General features: G+C 44.5%; 1 pseudogene across 1 annotated transcript; it reads left to right on the plus strand.

The window, feature by feature from the left end:
* Positions 1–1894: 1894 nt before the first annotated feature.
* LOC309795140 (protein CEBPZOS-like) lies at positions 1895–2321 on the plus strand (annotated as a pseudogene). The gene has a single exon. The product of its transcript is annotated as a protein CEBPZOS-like (transcript).
* Positions 2322–19780: the final 17459 nt, after the last annotated feature.

A 19780-nucleotide genomic window follows, 5' to 3' on the forward strand; every position in this document is an offset into this window, starting at 1 on the left:
TGAAACTAACACAACATTGTAAATCAACTATATTCCAATAAAATAAATTTTTGAAAAATAATGGTAATTTTATATTCACCCTTGGAAATGATCAGTGAGAGAGTGTTCTGACGGGATTTGATGCTCCCTCTAGATTGAGGGAGCAGCACATACAAAGGCCCTGAGGTAGGAACATATGTGGTCTGTCCAGGGAGCAGCAGGAAGGCCGGTGCAGGTGGAGTCAAGGAGGTGAAGAGAGTGGTGGGAGGTGGGGAGGGCGTGGACGTGGGCCATGGCGAGGAGGGGGCCACTGCCCTGTGTGAAATAAGAAATTTGGGTGGGTTTCTAGCAGGGGAATAACATCAGGTTTGCATTTACGCAGGAGCCCTCTGGCTATGTCATGGAGGTGAAGCTGCACAGCAGAAGCCAGAAGACTTGTGGGGTCACCATGCCGCCCCTCCCCCGCCTCCCACCTCACCAGCATCCTTCTCACAGGTAACTTCCCTTGGTCTCGGAAGAAGGTACAGGTTTGAACTAAAGCGTCAGCTCAGCCCTCAGAAGAAACAGGTTTCCATGAGGCTGCACCATGGTCCTCAACCAGGGTGGCTGTGCCCCCAGGAAACATTTGGAAATATCTGGAGAGACTTTTGGTTGTCACCAAATGGGGGCGGGGGGAGGATTTCTGCTGGCGTCTGGTGGGTAGAAACCAGGGATGCTGCTCAACATCCTACAGTGCATGGGATGGGCTGCCACAGCAGAGAACGATTCCGTTCAAAAGGGCAATAGTGCCCAGGCCGAGGGTCTTCTTGCCCTTTATTTGAGGTTCGTGTGTGTGCATGTCTGCCTCTGTGTGTGTGAGTGTAATGACATTGTCCATATATACCTTACATGGCATGTCTGCATCCCAGTTCCACCAACTGGCTGTGTGCCCTCAGGCCAGTTACTTAACCTCTCTGGGCCTGGGTCGCCACATTTTTAAATCAGGGATCATCAAATTACCTGCCTCACATGGTTGTTGGGAAGTGTAGTTAATAAGGAAAGTGCTTGTAAACAGGGCCTGGCCCAGAGAGGGTATTCAACAAGTGGCAATCATTAATTACCATCACTTTTCTCAATATTGATCTAGTCAGGAGATAGGTGTTACTAGCCTGGCTCTGAGGATGCTGGGGATCTTGTAGTGTCCTACTTGGTAGGACAGGGGCAGCCATGCATCCCACTAGGGGGAGGACTTGAGGCCAGACCACCATGGGGGTGGGGGGATCCTGACCCTACTGGGAAGATGGATCATATGACATGTAGTCTAAGGAGAGCACGGCAGTCAACAGCTGAGGCTCAGGAATTAGCGCTTCCATCTTAAATCCTGCTTCTGCTCCACCCTGGCATTTGGACCTCCAATAACAAGTTAACTCCCCCGTGCCTCAGTTTCCCCATGGGGAATGAAGGCCTATCCTAGTATCAACCCGCTAGAGCTGCTGTAAAGAGCAAAGTGAGGGACTTCCCTGGTGGTCCAGTGGTTAAGACTCTGAGCTCCCAGTGCAGGGGGCCCGGGTGCGATCCCTGGTTAGGGAACTAGGTCCTGCATGCCACAACGAAAACCCAGTGCAGCCAAATAAATAAATAAATATATTTTAAAAAAATCAAAGTGGGCTTCCCTGGTGGCGCAGTGGTTGAGAGTCTGCCTGCCGATGCAGGGGACATGGGTTCGTGCCCCAGTCCGGGAGGATCCCGCATGCCGTGGAGCAGCTGGGCCCGTGAGCCATGGACGCTGAGCCTGCGCGTCCGGAGCCTGTGCTCCGCAACGGGAAAGGCCGCAACAGTGAGAGGCCCGCGTACAGCAAAAAAAAAAAAAAAAAAAAAAAAAAAAAAAATCGAAGTGAGTGGGAGGGGTGGGGTCTGCCAGCCCTTGGGCCTCAGGATGGACCCACTGGCAAAGATCTTTAAAGGAATTTTAGTAGCTGAACTTGTGGACATTTTTTGGAGCATATATTTTTCAAAAGGATGAACACAAGGCAAGATTTCAGGCAAAACATGAGCAAGAAATTCCCCTTCATCTTGGAAGTTTATTACAAATCCACTGAACACTCTGGAATGTATGGAATCAGAGAGCAAGATCAAGAAAAGTGGCTGAACAGCAAAAATTAGGAACTTGCTATCAATTAAAGTTTCATATTTCATAGTATCAGGCAAGAATAAAATTCCAAGTTGACATGAATATTTAAAGTTAAATGTAAACTTTAAGTCAGAGGGTTTTTTAAAATTTAATTTAATTTATTTTTTGGCCACGCAGCCTGTGGGATCTTAGTTCCCCGACCAGGGATGGAATCCCCTAAATTGGAACCCTCATCCCCTGCATTGGAAGTGAGGGGTCTTTTTTTTTTAATTTATTTATTGGCTGCGTTGGGTCTTCGTTGCTGCAGGGGGACCTTCTCTAGTTGCGGTGAGCAGGGGCTACTCTTGGTTGCCGTGCACAGGCTTCTCATTGAGGTGGCTTCTCTTGTTGCAGAGCATGGGATCTAGGCACTCGGGCTTCAGTATTTGCAGCACACAGGCTCAGTAATTGTGACTCGTGGGCTTCAGTAGTTGTGGCTCGCGGGCTTCAGTAGTTGTGGCGCGCAGGCTCTAGAGCACAGCCTCAGTAGCTATGGCTCACGGGCCTAGCTGCTCCACGGCATGTGGGATCTTCCCGGACCAGGGATCAAAGCCGTGTCCCCTGTATTGTCAGGTGGATTCTTAACCACTGCGCCACCCGGAAGTGCGGAGTCTTAACCGCTGGACCGCCAGGGAAGTCCCTAGAGGTTTCATTCTTTGGACTAACTGTGAAGAAACTGATGGAAGGTTTGTATATTATGTTGTAAATGGAGTTTTGTTTACTACTCAAAATAAAGTGGTTCTCCTTAAAAAAAAAAAAACTCCCTTGTAATTCTGAATATATAAACCTTTCAAAATAGATAAAATAGTGAAACATCTATTTTTAATATTTAGTATACAGTTTTCTTTTCCATTGTAGTTTATTACAAGATATTGAATATAGTTCCCTGCATTATACAGTAAGACCTTATTGTTTATCTAATTTATCCCCCACCTCCTTTCCCCTTTGGTACCATGGGTTTGTCTTCTATGTCTGTAAGTCTGTTTCTGTTTTGTAAATAAGTTAATTAATATTTATTACATTTTAGCTCACACATTTAAAATAACACTATCTAAAAATATATGAAATAAAAATATATGAACTAGAAATATTGCTTTTATCTATTTTCACATTGCCTGAAACAATATTTAAACTCTACGTCAATGTCTCTGGTACTACTAGAGCCATTTTGGAGTAAAATTCATCATAAAATTCAAAAAAACAGAAAGATCCAAGTTCAGTAAGACATCTAAAGCACACAACACACATTAGCTATTATTATTTTTGTTGTTGTTAATGAGCTAGACTTTGAAGACAGGGTAAGGACGAGGCAGGTACATACAAGCGTGAAATGGAAGGAGAAACACAGCTTCTGGGATTCAGAGCACAGAGTGAGAGGTTCAGTGAGCCGGTGTCTTAGGACCGAGGTGAACACATATTGTCAAATCGCCAGCCAGAAATACCATCCTGACGGACAGTCCCACAGTGGCTGGGCTTCCCTGACCCACCCAACCCCTGATATTTTCATCCTCCTGATCCTTTGCTCATGCTATCGGAACAACTGGATGTCGCAGGTGTCGTGTGCGATTTTCACTAAATACGAAGAATGACGCATGCATTTTCTAGGTTTACATTTCTGTCAGGATTCACCTGTTGGTCTCCATAGTCTAGATTTCACTTGAGATACCCGGATTTTTTTATAATTTCTAATATATTGCATAATTATTTGTTTTAGTATCAATTATATGTGCATGATTCCAGAACATTTTTTGCTTTTTAAGCACAACAGTTTTTTTTAAGGAGTGGCTGTATTAGTTTGCAAGGGCTGCCATAACAAAGCACCAAAGGGTGGCTTCAACAATAGAAATTTACTCCCTCGCAGTTCTGGAGGCCAGGAGACTGAGATCAAGGTTTCAACATGGTTGGTCTCCTGACACCTCGCTCTTTAGATTGTAGACAATTATCTTCTCCCTGTGTACTCACATGGTCATCCCTCTGTGTGTGTCTGTGTCCAAATCTCCTTATAAGGACACTAGTCATATTGGATTAGGGTCGCGTGACCTCATTTTACTTTAATTCCCTCTGTAAAGACCCCATCTCCAAATGCAGTCACATTCTGAGGTCCTGGGGTTAGGGCTTCAGCATCTGAATTTAGGGGAGACACAACTAGAGATACAACAGCCCAGAACAAAAGTGGGCGGGTAGTTGTAAGATGAGGCTGGAGGGCTTGGTAAGGCCACACCTGGAGAGATATTTTAGGCCACGACCAGTGTCTTGGATTTCACCCTGAGTGCGGTCGGGAGCCCCCCAGGACATCAGGCAAGGGAGGGCCATGGTCAGACTTGTGTCTAAGCACCATGGCTCCAGCTGCTGGTGGGGCACCGGGGCTGGACTGGAGGCCACAGGTGACCATGGGGGAATCCAGGCATAGAAACTGGACATGGCTGGGGTCAGCAGGGTGGGCGGGCCTGGGCAGAGAGGACTGAGATTTGGACCCAAGTTACCAGGCGTGGAAGTACATGCTGTCAACTGCATCTGTCCCCCTAGCGAGATGAAACACAGCACATAAGACTGCAGCCCTGCTCTTGACCATCTGTGGCCAAAAGCCTTTTCCTTTCTCAGGCCCTGCCCATTGGATGTGTTTCTCTCCAGTTGGATAGGTTTTCAAGTAACTCCGTGAGGTTCTTTTTTTTTTTGTACTTTAAAAAATCGTGTTTGTTGTAGAAACTTTAGAAAATGCAGATGAAAATAAAGAAATAAAAACTACCTATAATCCCCAGCAGGCACAGAATCTGTTTCCAGTCCTTATTTTTCTGTTTTGTTTTTGTTTGTTTTTGTTCCTTCCCAACCACCTCTCCCTGCTTTTTTTAAATTCAGATGCAGTTGATTTACCATATTATGTAAGTTTCAGGTGTACAACGTAGTGATTCACAATTTTTAAAGGTTATACTCCATTTCCGGTTATTATAAAATATTGGCTATATTCTCGGTGTTATACGATATATCCTCCTAGTTTTTTGTTTTGTACATAGTATTGGTAGTTCGTACCTGTTAATCCCCTACCCCATCTTGCCCCTCTCCGCTTCCTTCTCCCCACTCTGCTAGTTTGTTCTCTCTATCTGTGCGCCTGTTTCTTTTTTTGTTATATTCATACGTTTGTTTTATATTTCAGATCCCACATATGAGTGATATCATACAGTGTTTGTCTTATTTCAGTAAATCCGTGATATTCTCATGACGCCCTCTGCTGGCCATTCTGTTCATCGTGTGATAATGGTTTCTCCCGAGCCATCCAGCCCCCGGGGGGGCCGGCACCAGCCTCCTGGGTCTCTTAAGCCCTTGAAATGTGGCTGGTGCGACTTGACATGTGCCATAACGTATAACACACACTGGATTTCCAAGACTGCACGAGAAAAAGAATGTGAGATAGCTTGTTAACAATGGTAGGTTTTTTTAAGCATCCATAATTCTCTATATATTCAGAAACATGGACTATATTGTATTAACATTTTTTTTTTTTTTTGGCCACACCACGCAACTTGAGGGATCTTAGTTCCCGGACCAGGGATTGAACCCGGGCCTCGGCTGTGAAAGCTCTGAGTGCTAACCACTCGACTGCCAGGGAATTCCCAACAATGCTTTATACTGATTACATGTAATATTTTGAATACGTAGTTGACCCTTGAACAACACAGGGGTTAGGAGTGCTGACCCTCCGAGCAGTGGAAAGTTAGAGTATAGCGAATAGTCAGCCCTCCAGAGCCAGAGTTCCTCCACATCTGTGGTTCTGCATCTGCAGAGGTGTAGTACTGTCCTATTTACTCTAGAAAAAAAATCTGTGTGCACGTCAGCTGTACTGGGTTAAATAAGATCTGGCCTTAAAATTGATTTCACCTGTTCCTTTTCTATTTTTTTTTCATGAGGATGCTAGGAAACTTTAAGTTATGTATGTGGCTCACGTTATATTTCTTTATTTCTCATTGGTCTGGACTACTATAAATGTATGTGTATCTACCAGGGTCTCTCAGCCTTGGTACTTCTGGCATTCGGGGCCAAATCGTTCTTTGCCGTGGGGGCCATCCACGTGTGCTGTAGGATGTTGAGCAGTGTCCTTAGATGCCAGCAGCCTCACCCCTTCAGTTGTGACAACTAAAAATGCCTTCAGACATTGACAAGTTGTCCCCCGAGGAGCAAAATCACCCTCAGTTAAGAACCATTGATTTATATATTTTTAATTTATAAGTATATATTTTTATATATAAATCTATATACTATATATTGAGTTTATATACATAAAACACAGCTGACCCTTGAACAACACGGGTTTGAACTGCGTGGGTCCATTTCTCCCTGGATTTTTTTCAGTAGTAATTACCACAGTACTACATGATCTGTGGTCAGTTGGATCTGTGGATACCGAGGAACCACATATATGGAGGGCTGACTCTAAGTTATATGCAGATTTTTGACTGCATGGAGAAGCAGCACCTCTAACCCCCTGCATTGTTCAAGGGCTAACTGTATTTTGATTATTAATTATTTATTATATATGTTGAAATATGTACATATATTTATGAAGTGAAAAAATATATATGAAATGCAACTACACATGACACTTCCTGAGCCCCCATTACATGCAAGCTCTGTGTTCAGTGCTTATGTGATTTTCTCTTTCAATCCTCACAAGAACCCCAGAGGGTGGGCAGTATTATTATTGCCATTTTGCAGATGAGGAAAGTGAGGCACAGAGAGGTTAAGTGACCGGCCCTGGGGTGCACAGCTAATTGACCTGGATTCAAATTCAGGCATACCATTGGTGAGAGTGTGCCCCACACCCATGGGCTGACCTCTAAGAATCCAGGATCTCCAAGTATCGTACAGCAATGTGACTATAGTTACAACACTGTATGGTACACTTGAAATTTTACCGTAAGAGGGTAAATCGTAAGTGTTCTCACCACACACACACACACACACACACACACGAAGAAGAACAAGAAGAAGAAGAGGAGGAGGAGGAGGAGGAGGAGGGCAAGGGGGAGGGGGAGGAGAAGGTGAAGGAAGGAAGGAGAAAGAAAGAAAAAGCAAGGAAGAAAGAAAGCAAGAAATGAAGGAAGGGAAAAGAAAAAAACAGTAACTCTGAGGTGGTGGATATGTTAATTAACTTGATTGTGATGGTTATTTCCCAATACATACTTGCATCAAATCATCATGTTGTACAACTTAAACGTATACATTTTTAATTTGTCAATTATACTGCAATAAAGCTCAAACAAACAAACAAAAAGACCCCAGGATCTCCATGGGGGGGTAAACGAGCCCGCCCATCGCTGTCCTGGGATCTGAGCCCTCTTGGTGGGAAGGAGTGTGAAGGAGGAGGAGCCAGGATTACAACTATTTTTTTTTTTTTTTTTTTTTTGCGGTACGCGGGCCTCTCACTGTTGTGGCCTCTCCCGTTGCGGAACACAGGCTCCGGACGCGCAGGCTCAGCGGCCATGGCTCACGGGCCCAGCCGCTCCGCGGCATGTGGGATCTTCCCGGACCGAGGCACGAACCTGTGTCCCCTGCATTGGCAGGCGGACTCCCAACCACTGCGCCACCATGGAAGCCCCAGGATGACAACTTTTACCCCCTTGGGGGCCAGAAGAATCCAGAAACGATGCTCCATTCCAGTCACCTCCTATGAGACTGTGATATAACAGGAAAGCACAGTCATCCATCCATTTGTCCGCCCGAGTCTGGTTATCTGCACTGCGGACCTACTGTGGGCCAGGTGCTGCCCAAGGCTCTGAGGGTCCCCAGGTCACTAGGGTAGCACAGCTCTGCTCACAGAGATCCTGTGACCCTGCACAGGAGAGAGGACAGTACTGCACCAGCACAGACAAAACAAGACCGCAGACACAGCTCATTTGGAGAAAATACGACAGGAGGAAAATGATTGGGGTGTGATTCTGGAAGATTCTAGAAACATTTTTTCTAAGCTAGAACCTCATGAACTGTGACGCTTGTCTCCATTGTGGAAGAGGGGCCCAGAGTGGGGGGTGGGGGAGAAGCCACTTGCTCAGAACCCCCTTCTCAGTATCCCCCCCCATGGACCCCCCTCTTGGAGTCCAGGGGAGGGTTTGAATACGCACGTACACACCGTCTGACTGCTGCGCCTGGAAAATTCCAGGCTCCATGGCCCCACCTGCTCCCGTCGCAGCCCCCTCCTCTTCCCTGGCTGGCTGCGGTTTCCATAACAACGGATGTCGCCAGCAGACAGCTCTTGAGGCTGATAACAAGCCACCTGGTGGGGGGCGGGGGGATGGGGAGGATGGGGCAAGGGCTCCCCATTGGTAGTCTGCTCACGACTTTGATGCAATTAAAGTGCATCTTCAGACAGGGGGTCTTTGCAGAAGAGAGGTGGGGGGAGTTTATGCCGCTGTTAGAAATCCCAAGCCGCCCGAAAGCCAGCGACACCATCAACCCCAGCTGCTCTCCAACGTGTTCATTCATTCGTTAAACCTCTTATTTATTCCACAAATATTGATTGGATTAAATAGATGATGAACATAGATAATTCTATTGACACATTAATTCTATACCGAGTTTAAGCTCCAGGCTTTGTTCTAGGGATAAGGTGGAGGATGAAGAAAAAGCCCCAGTGCCTCCTTTAATGATGTTTAGGGCTGCATCTTAGATGCAGTGGTACGAACGTGGAAATAATATATCGTATGACGGCAGGCATTAAGATCCAGGAAGACAAAGCTACCAGTATTATTTTCAAGTTAGTTTTTTTTTTCTTTTTAATGGTAGCACATTTTATTATTTTGAAAATTTTTAATTGAAGCATAGTTAATTTACAATATTGTGTTAGTTTCTGAGTTTCTTGTGTACAGCACAGTGATTCAGTTATATATATATATATATATATATATATATATATATATATATTCTTTTTCAGATTCTTTTCGATTACAGAATTGAATATAGTTCCCTGTGCTATACAGTAGGTCCTTATTGGTTATCTATTTTATATATAGAGTAGTGTGTATCTGCTAGTCACAAACTCCTAATTTATCCCTCCCCCACGTTCCCCTTTGGTAACCACAAATTTGTTTTCTATGTCTGTGAATCTTCTGTTTTGTAAATAAGTTCATTCGTATCATTTTTTAAGGTTCCACATATAAGTGATAGCATATGATATTTGTCTCTGACTTACTTCACTTAGTATGATAATCTCTAGGTCCATCCATGTTGCTGCAAATGGCATTATTTCATTCTTTTTTATGGCTAAGTGGTATTCCATTGTATATATTGTCCACATCTTCTTTATCCATTCATCTTCGATGGACATTTAGGTTGCTTCAATGATAGTACATTTTAAATGGTGGTTACATGTTAACTCTGTGGACTTAATAATCTTACGGGAAATATTGTGTATTGAACATTCGACCTTCCCGCCAGTCCCAAGCCACCCTGTACCTTCGTGGGATGTGGAACATCATCTTTAATGAGTCCTTGTAAGCACATCACATTGGCAGCCCCCCCCCCTTTAAAAACAGGATAGTAACTTTTGCACCCATTTTCCTGCAACTTGCTATTTCCTGCTTAATGTGAAGACAGCAGAGCTTGGTGGCTAAAAGCATGGATTGAACCCAGCTGTCTATGTTTGACCCCCGGCTTCTTCACTTGTTACCGTGGGACTCTGGGCTTCACCGCTTGGGTCCTCCGTTTCCCCAGTTCTAAAACAGGGATTGTGGTGAGGGTTGAAAGAAAAGCAGCCGGAGTGGTGCCTGTAATATCCATACACACATTAAATAAAATAAATAACTCGAGAGCTTTCTATACCAGGACTTCAGCAGGTTACTCATTTTTCATACAAAGTATCCCACTGTATGGCTGTCCCACAATATCTAACCATGGGTTTTGAGGTTGTGTCCACTCCTCTGTTATAACTAACGATGCTGCGGAGAATTCCCATACACCCTTGCTATTACATGCGTGTACAAGTGCATCTGTGCAATATACTTCTGGAAGCGGAATTGCTGGGTCAAAGGATACAAGCCTTCAGATTTTGCACTGATAATGCCAAATCGCCCACCATAAAGATCGTGCCCGTTTACCAACCCACCAACAATGTATAAGTATTGAAGCGGCACTGAAATTCTGGGAGAATTCAACACAAAAACATGGTTTTCCAATTTCTCTTGAAAATTCAGAAGATCTAGCATCGAGACTGGGCTCGATGTCACACATACAAGCCATTAGATGGTGTCTGGTAGCAGCTGCCCCCCTCAACCAAACACACTTTCTCCCCTTTGCCACACTCCTCACCACCCCCTGTATGTCCAGACTCTATATCAGTGTCCGGTTTGTACTGTGCTTGAGGTGATAGTTCGCTTTCATAGGAGGTATTACTCTGCACCCTTGCGAACACCGAGGCCAGACTGAGAAAATCACCTATTTTAAGAAAATGCCATACAGTGGGCCCTTGTTGGTTATCCATTTAAAATACAGCAGCATGTGCATGTCGATCCGAAACTCCCTAACAATCCCTCCCCCACCATCCTTACCCCCTGGTAACCATAAGTTCGTTCTCTAAGTCTGTGAGTGTTTCTGTTTTGTAAATAAGTTCATTTGTATAGTTTTTTTAGATTCCACATATAAGGGATATCATATGATATTTGTCTTTCTCTGTCTGACTTACTTCACCATCCATGTTGCTGCACATGGCATTATTTCAGATAATCACTTATTTATTTTTTAATTAATTTTTATTGGAATATAGTTGCTTTACAATGCTTCATTAGTTTCTACTGTACAGCAAAATGAATCAGCCATATATATATATATATATATATATATATATATATATCCCCTCCCTTTTGGATTTCCTTCCCATTCAGGTCACCACAGTGCATTAAGTAGAGTTCCCTGTGCTATACAGTATGTTCTCATTAGTTACCTATTTTATACATCGTATCAATAGGATAATCACTTATTTTAAAATAAAGGAGGGACTTCCTTGGTGGCTCAGTGGTTAAGAATCGGCCTTCCAGAGCTTCCCTGGTGGCGCAGTGGTTGAAAGTCCGCCTGCCGATGCAGGGGACACGGGTTCGTGCCCCGGTCCGGGAAGATCCCACATGCCGCAGAACGGCTGGGCCCATGAGCCATGGCCGCTGAGCCTGCGCGTCCGGAGCCTGTGCTCCGCAGCGGGAGAGGTCACAGCAGTGAGAGGCCCGCGTACCGCAAAAAAAAAAAAAGAATCTGCCTTCCAGTGCAGGGGACGCAGGTTTCATCCCTGGTCGGGGAACTAAGATCCCACATGCCGCAGGGCAACTGAGCCCACTCTCCTCAACTAGAGAGCCTGTATGCCACAAACTACAGAGCCCACGCACTCTGGAGCCTGCGAGCCACAACTAGAGAGAAGCCCACGGGCCACAACCAAGACCCAGCGCGGCCAAAAATAAATAAATAAAATATATTTTAAAAATAAAATAAAGGAGTGGAAGAGGGGAGGATGTATCTTTACAGAAATGAAAAATAGTCTGAATTGTATAATATGCACAAGCCCCAGCCCATCTTCTTCCCTTCCATGACCTGTGTCACCCTCGTGAGAGTTCAAGTTGGGGAACTTTGGATTTCAGAATTGTCTGGGGGCTTGGGAATGGGCTCCTCTTCCTGATAAGTGGTGCTCCCAAAGGCTGCTCTGCCATTCCACCTCTCCCTCCTCTCAGTTCTAGGATCAGACAGCGAGGTCCCCTCCTGCCTGAACACTAATGCCAGCCTAGCCAGTGGCCCCCAGCCCACCTTCCTTAGTGGTTTACCCCTCCACAGGAGCATCCTCTGTCTTCCTCTCCACTTCCTAGGTCATTCTGCCTTTCAGAACTCTTTCCTCCCTCCACACAATGCACCGATGCTTCCATACATTCATAAATATTGATACATGAAGCACCTATGTGCAGGCACTGTGATGGGCTGGGGGTGCAGGAGGAGACCAAGAAAGACAGTCTCCATTCCCACAGAATGGAACTGACTCTGTAGTGAGCGGGGAAAGATAATACAAAAAAGAAAGAAGGGTTGGGAGGGAATGGGGAGATGCTGGTCAAAGGTTTGAAAGTTTCAGTTATGCAGGATGAGTTAAGTTCTGGAGATCTAAGGTGCAGCATGGAGACTATAGTTAATACTACCATATAAGTATGCAAATTGTATACTTGACTTTTGCTAAGAGTGATCCTAAATGTTCTCACCACAGACACACACAGAGTTGTAACTGTGAGGTAATGGATGTGTCAACAACTTGATTGTGGTAATCATTTCCCAACGTATACATATATCAAAACATCATGTAATGTAATTATACCTCAATAAAGCTGGTGGGGGGAAGAAATGAAGAAGGTAATTTTGGGTGCTGAGATGACCTGCATAAAATAAAGCAGGGTAGTGACTAGAAGGTGACTGCAGGGAGCAGGGGGTGAGTTCTTTTGCTTTCGTTGGTCTGGAGGGCAGCCCAGAACTCTGTATATTTAATTATTTCTCTCCACTCCCCCCTCCCCTTTCTGATGCAGGTGAATTCTGGAACAGAGTTTTTAAAAATCCTGGCTACACCATGACAGGCACGGTGCCAAGCGATTTACAAGCAGCATCTATTCTAATCCACATCACAATCCAAGGATCCAGAAAAAATATATATATTTTCCCACTTCAGAAGAGAAAACTGTCTCAGAAAGGTGACCTCATTTTCCCATGATCCCATATTTTTATTCAAGCCCCCCCCCCAAATATTTATTGAGAACAAATTCTCATGGCAGGCTGAGATTGTAACACACACACAGTCTGGAAAGTTCCATCCTCTAAGGGGCTCTCAGCGTCCTCCGCATCGCCTCGCCATCTGCAGTTTCCATGGCAACAGGGCCTGCCTGCATCACGGAGACCCCGTGAATGCTCTTAAGGACCAGGGCAGAGTAATGGATACCAGAACTGTCGAGCTGGAGAAGGGCGAGATCTGGGGGAGGGCACAGGTCTTCTGAATCCCTACGTGGGATTTGGGCACATCTTTTGGTAACATCACAGTTTTAAATGAGCACCCTTTAAATGATGTCTTTGCAAAAGGGGTTGGGGAACCTGCAGACACCAGCAGAAATCAGAGGTGTCTGTTCCGCAACAGCCTCCGGCACCGATGACGTAAACAGCCTTTGTTCTCGCCGATAATCAGTTATTTGACTGATTCATTCATTCAACAGATGTTTATAGAGTGATTACTGTTTTTCAAACACTGTCCTAAGTGGTGGGCATCTAAAACAGATATAGTCTTCGTTCTCATGAGAGTTGGCATCCTATTTGAAGACATAGTAAATACAAATATATATGTAAATACAAGCACATATTTATATATAAATAATATATGTAAATATATAATAAGTATATATACATATATATGACACACATATGTGTATATGTATGTTAAAATCTATGATAGTATTACATTCTCTGGAGAATAAAATATTGGGATAAGGCACAGAGAGTGACAGGTCAGGGACTATTTTAGGTGGGGGTGGGATCGGGGAATTTACAAGAGTAGGTAGATCAGATATCTCTGTGCACAGGTTGATAGATTCTGCACCTGCATTTTCCTCCAAACCCCAAATCCAAACTATTCTCCTGGGACAATTTTGGACCACTCCCCTCCCCCCGCCCTCCTAATATTAAAATTTCCTGGGACTTCCCTGGTGGCACAGTGGTTAAGAATCCACCTGTCAATGCAGGGGACACGGGTTCCAATGCTGGTCTGGGAAGATCCTACATGCTGCAGAGCAACTAAGCCCGTGCGCCACAACTACTGATGCGCGCGCGCCTAGAGCCCGTGCTCCACAACAAGAGAAGCCACCGCAATGAGAAGCCCGTGCACTGCATCGAAGAGTAGCCCCAGCTCACACCAGCTAGAGAAGCCCCGGCTCGCAGCAACGAAGACCCAACGTAGCCAAAAAGAAAATAAATAAATTCCTAGTTTCTCCAGTACCCAAAGTTAACAAATCAGTTGAGATCCAGGTTTAGCTGAAAAGAGGACATTACCCATGAAAGATGGAAGAAAGGGGGCTTCTTGTGATAGAGGATGACACGCCCCAATTGATCAATGACAGAGAGAATTTTGCTCTGTGGCTTTCTGACTTTCAAGGATCTGCCCTCTTCCCAAATATCTACTTAATATTTCAAGTAGTCATTAAAAATATATATACTAAGGGCCAGATGTGTGTATTTAATACAGGATAAACAAGAGAGATAAGGTCTGTACTTTCATTGAATGTTCACCGGCATGCAGGGATGCAGAAAGCAAATAAGAAATTAACACGATTACTTCAGACTCTAAATCCGAGCAGTGGGGACTTCCCTGGCGGTCCAGTGGTTGGGGCTCGACGCTCCCAATACAGGGGGCACGAGTTCCATCCCTGGTCAGGGAATTAAATCCCACATGCTGCACGGCACGGCCAAATAAATAAAATCAATAAAAGCATCAAGGGCTTCCCTGGCGGCGCAGTGGTTGAGAGTCCGCCTGCCGATGCAGGGGACGCGGGTTCGTGCCCCGGTCCGGGAAGATCCCACATGCCGCGGAGCGGCTGGGCCCGCGAGCCATGGCCGCGGAGCCTGTGTGTCCGGAGCCTGTGCTCCGCAGCGGGAGAGGCCGCGGCAGTGAGAGGCCCGCGTACCGCAAAAAAAAAACACAAAACAAACAAACAAACAATAAAAGCATCAAGACAGAAAAAAAAAAGAGAGAGAGAGAGAGAGAAATATTTAGTTTAAAAAATAAAATAAAATAAAATAAAACCAAGCAGTAGAAATACAATGCAAGCCACAAATACATGCCACATGTGTCAAATTTTCGACTTGCCACGTTTAAAAAGATAAAAAGATACAGGTGGAATTCATCTTAACAATAGGTTTTATTGAATCCAAGACTGATTGCAAAATATTGCCATTTGAACCAATGATACCAAAGTTAAAAAAAATCAATGAAATATTTTAATTTTTTGTTTGTTTGTTTCTAGGTTTTTGAAAGCTGGTGTATAGTTCACAATTACAGCATATCTCAACAGGCACTAGCCGCATTTCAGGCACTCAGATAGCCACAAAATGGCTTGCAGCTACCATATTGGAAAGTACAGCTCTAAAAACTGCTGCGAAGAAAATTATCAGGGTAAGAGGAAATGAATGACGATCTGGAAGGTGGATGAATACTCAGACAAGGTATTTTGCTTCAGAAAATCTAGAGAGTCCCCTTGGAATGTGCCTTTCAACAAGCCTCCACCTGCCCAGTTGATCCCCAAGGTACACCTTGTAGTAAGGCCTGGGTAGACCCAGAGTAATTTAATCCTGCCAGCAGCCCTATTAGCCAGGAGTGATGATTAGACCCACTTGAGAAAAGTAAGGTGAGGTTTCAGAGAGCTGACACCAAGCACCAAAGACCCCATATTTTCACTCATTCTCAAACAATAGATACAGATATGTATTGACCAGCTGCTCTGTGTCTAGACTGGGATTGTGCACCCGCACATTGTATGACGCGAGGGCCTGGAAAATTCCGGTCTCCAGGCCTCCGGCTGCACCTCCATCACCCCTGTCTCCCACTCCAGCTGTAGTTTCCACGGCAACAGTTTCAGTTGCTAATGTTAGTTAAGTACCCTTGACAGGACCGAGGGTTAATGTAGTCAGCATCAGAATAGCCTGGACTTGGGGATGGTGTGACGGGGCGTGGTGGGGGGGGTGGGTGCGGGAGGGTTGGTTATCCTGCAGTCCCTCCCCGACCCACGTTACCGGTCACTCCGGCTTCGTGCTCGTTGAAAGGTCTCCTAGAATGGGGTTTTCGCAGGACGAACATGAAGTCGGCCGTGCAAGCTGCTGCTGACTTAAAGAAATCTCAGGTTCGCCATGAAGCAGCTGCCGTAGGTGCTGGTGACAGAGCCCTTGTCTATCCTGACCATTCAACTGTATTCCATTCCTCCTGCGACGCAAGATGATTGAGTGCCTGGGACATTGTGGGCGCCTGGATGTAATTAGGAGACACCCCTGACTATAAGGAAGGCAAGCTGGGCTTCAAAAGCTTCAAGCATCTTTACCCTCAACAAACACAAGTGGGAGGGTTCCATTCAGCCTTCTTCCAGAAGGTGCTGGCCACATGTTTTCTGGTCCCCATCATCACCCAAGTACCCCCACAAAGCTAACAATAATTTGAATGAAACCAAAGACTCAACCACATCTCATGACCGAAATTACACTATTTACAGGATGGGGGGGGTGGTCAAAGGGAGATGGTCTTTGTCAGTGCCTTCAGAAAGTGATTGTTTATTTTGAGACTCTGCAGTTATTCATCACAATTCATATTCTCAGGACAGGTGCCTCCCGGTGGAACTTTTGATGACTGGGGAAATTCACTGTAACACGGTGCCTCAGGAAGGAAAGCAGATGGTGTGGGGGACAAAGGGTTGAACATCTGCTTGAGCAACGTTTGCTTGTTTTTTTTTTGTTGTTGTTGTTGTTCTGTTTTTGTTTTTCCATGAAACTGTATAAACTCTCAATGTTTTCTTCTAATGACTATGGGCCTTTTCACAGATTGGGGTTTGTTGTATTTTGCTTTTTGTTTTTTTCAAAGGCATGGCCATTCTGGCTCTAAAATACGGTCCTAAATAGATGGTAGCAGTTTTTTGGTTTTTGTTTTTTGTGGGTTTTCTTGGCCTTGCACCTTGCAGGATCTTAGTTCCCAGACCAGGGATTGAACCCTAGCCCTCAGCAGTGAAAGCACACAGTCCTAACCACTGGACTTCCAGGGAAGCCCCGATGGCAGTTTACAGAGGAGAGTTTGTGTAGAGCTTTCGGTGGGGAATGAACTTGAAGTGCTTATCCTCAGACAGAATTTATGCCACAATCCTAAAGAGAACGGACAGACAATAAAGGATTCAGGGATTATGACAAACACCCACACAGGCAAATATTTTGAAATACCCAGAGTGCTGGGGAGTCGTAATCAGCCAGGGACATTGAAACACATGAGTTATTCCTGCTGGCATCCCTCTGCCTGGTCATACGAAAACTTAAATTTTTACCAACTCTAGTTCTTATTGTACCATAGCTCGAAGCAAACTCAGTAGTCTTCAAGAGGGGGCTGACTAAATAAATTCTGATGAGTGCATTCGCTGGAATTTGAGGCTGCTGTGCGAAATTCTCGGGACGTCCTTTAGGAACTGATAAAGTAAAATATACAGTGAAGTGAAAGCAAGGTGTATAATGATATGAAGGGTTGCTACCATTGTGTAAAAGAGGGGGGAGGGAACATATTATATATATTCATATATATATATATAAATATATATAATTTAATGCAATATATTACATTATACAATAATTATAAGATATACAATATACAAAATATATAAATAATATGTGTATACCTAGGCTACCTCTGTCACATGATGTGGAGGGTGTTGGGTGGCTGGTGGACTGGGGTGGTGTCTCAGGTCAATGCTACAGACTGTTTGTGTCTCCCCAAAATTCATATGTTAAGACCCAGTCCTCAGTGTGATGGTATTAGGAGGTGGGGCCTTTGGGAGGTGATTAGGTCATGAGGGTGGAGCCTTCATGATGGATTTAGTGTCCTTATAAAAGAGGCCCCTGAGAGCTCCCCAACCCCTTCTGCCAAATGAGGTTATAGCAAGAAAATGGACGTCAATGAACCAGGAAGTGGACCCTCACCAGCCACCAACACCGTGCTTTCCTTTCTCCCATATTTATTGATTCAGTGGTTTTTGTTGTTGTTGTTGTTGTTTTTGCGGTACGCCGGGCCACACTGCTGTGGCCTCTCCCGTTGCGGAGCACAGGCTCCGGACGCACAGGCTCAGCGGCCATGGCTCACGGGCCCAGCCGCTCCACGGCATGTGGGATCCTCCCGGACTGGGGCACGAACCCGCGTCCCCTGCATCGGAAGGCAGACTCTCAACCACTGCGCCACCAGGGAAGCCCGATTCGGTGTTTTTTTTTTTTTATTGTTTCCAATATTCTCCAATTATCTTTTTTTTTTTTTTTTTATATGGTTGTTCTGGGTCATAATTGTGGCAGGCGGGCTCCTTAATTGTGGCTCGCGGGCTCCTTAGTTGTGGCATGTGAATTCTTAGCTGTGGCAGGCATGTGGGATCTAGTTCCCTGACCAGGGATCGAACCCGGGCCCCCTGCATTGGGAGCGTGGAGTCTTAACCACTGTGCCACCAGGGAAGTCCCTGATTCAGTGTTGATTTATGGATGCTAACTTTGGCTTATGAGTTATCATTTGTATTTATTTTTTCCTGGAATTATTCCAGTTTTGATAGTGAGAATCCCTTCAAGCTGGCATCTGGGTTATTTTGACTTTTTTTTTAGTCTTTCCTTACTTTCAGACACAAGATATTCCAGGCTCATCTTGTGTTTTTCTTGCCCAGCTCTGGAATCAGCCATTTCTTCAAGAAGCCCTGGCTCCCCTTGAGTGGAGAATGGTATTTGGAAACCAGGATGTGAGAGCAAACATAAGTTATGTTTGAGAAAGGAGGTTTTTTTTTTGTTTTTTTTTTATTGAGGTATAGTTGATTTGCAATGTTGTGTTAGTTTCTGGTGTACAGCAAAGTGATTCAGTTTTATATGTGTGTGTGTGTGTGTGTGTGTGTATAATGTTCTTTTTCATTTTCTTTTCCATTATGGTTTATCACAGGGTATTGAATATAGTTCCCTGTGCTCTACAGTAGGACCTTGTTGTTTATCCATCCTATAGATAATAGATTGCATCTGCTAATCCCAAACTCTCCATCCATCCCTCCCACACCCCCCTCCCCCTTGGCAACCACAAGTCTGATCTCTATGTCTGTGAGTCTGTTTCTGTTTCATAGATAAGTTCATTTGTGTCATATTTTAGATTCCACATATAAGTGATATCATGTGGTATTTGTCTTTCTCTTTCTGATTTACTTCACTTAGTATGATAATCTCTAGGTCCATCCATGTTGCTGTCGATGGCATTATTTCCTTCTTTTTTATGGCTGAGTAATATTCCATTGTATATATGTACCACGTCTTCTTTATCCATTTGTCTGTCGATGGACACTTAGGTTGCTTCCATGACTTGGCTATTGTAAATAGTGCTGCAATGACACAGGGATGCATGTATCTTTTCAAATTATAGTTTCGTCCACATATATGCCCAGGAGTGGGATTGCAGGATCCTATGGTAGCTCTGTTTTTAGTTTTTTAAGGAAACTTCATACTGTTTTCCATAGTGGTGGCACCAATTTACATTCCCACCAACAGTGTAGGAGGATTCCCTGGGGAAAGTAGGTTTTATCCTGAGGAGTGATATGGGCAGATTTACATTCTAGAGAGGCCACTTCAGCTATGTGTGTGGAAAATGGATTGGTGAGCACAGTGTTTCCAAATATATAGCCCTTTATGTACCACCTTCATGAATTTTGCCGTATGGGTGTCTTTGCTGTATTATTAGACACTTAATACTTTTTTTCCTTTTAAATTGCTCTCTGTTATACCTGAACTGTAAATTCCCTTTAAAGGAAATTTTAAATCATGACTGTGAATGGAAACACCATTTTCTCTTACTGTGGAAAATAAAAATAGATATACAAGGAAACATATACACAAAGAATGTTGTTTAACATTAGTAGATGC

The sequence above is a fragment of the Mesoplodon mirus genome (assembly GCF_964341445.2).
Source record: "Mesoplodon mirus genome assembly, chromosome: 19".
Classification (NCBI taxonomy): Eukaryota; Metazoa; Chordata; class Mammalia; order Artiodactyla; family Ziphiidae; genus Mesoplodon; species Mesoplodon mirus.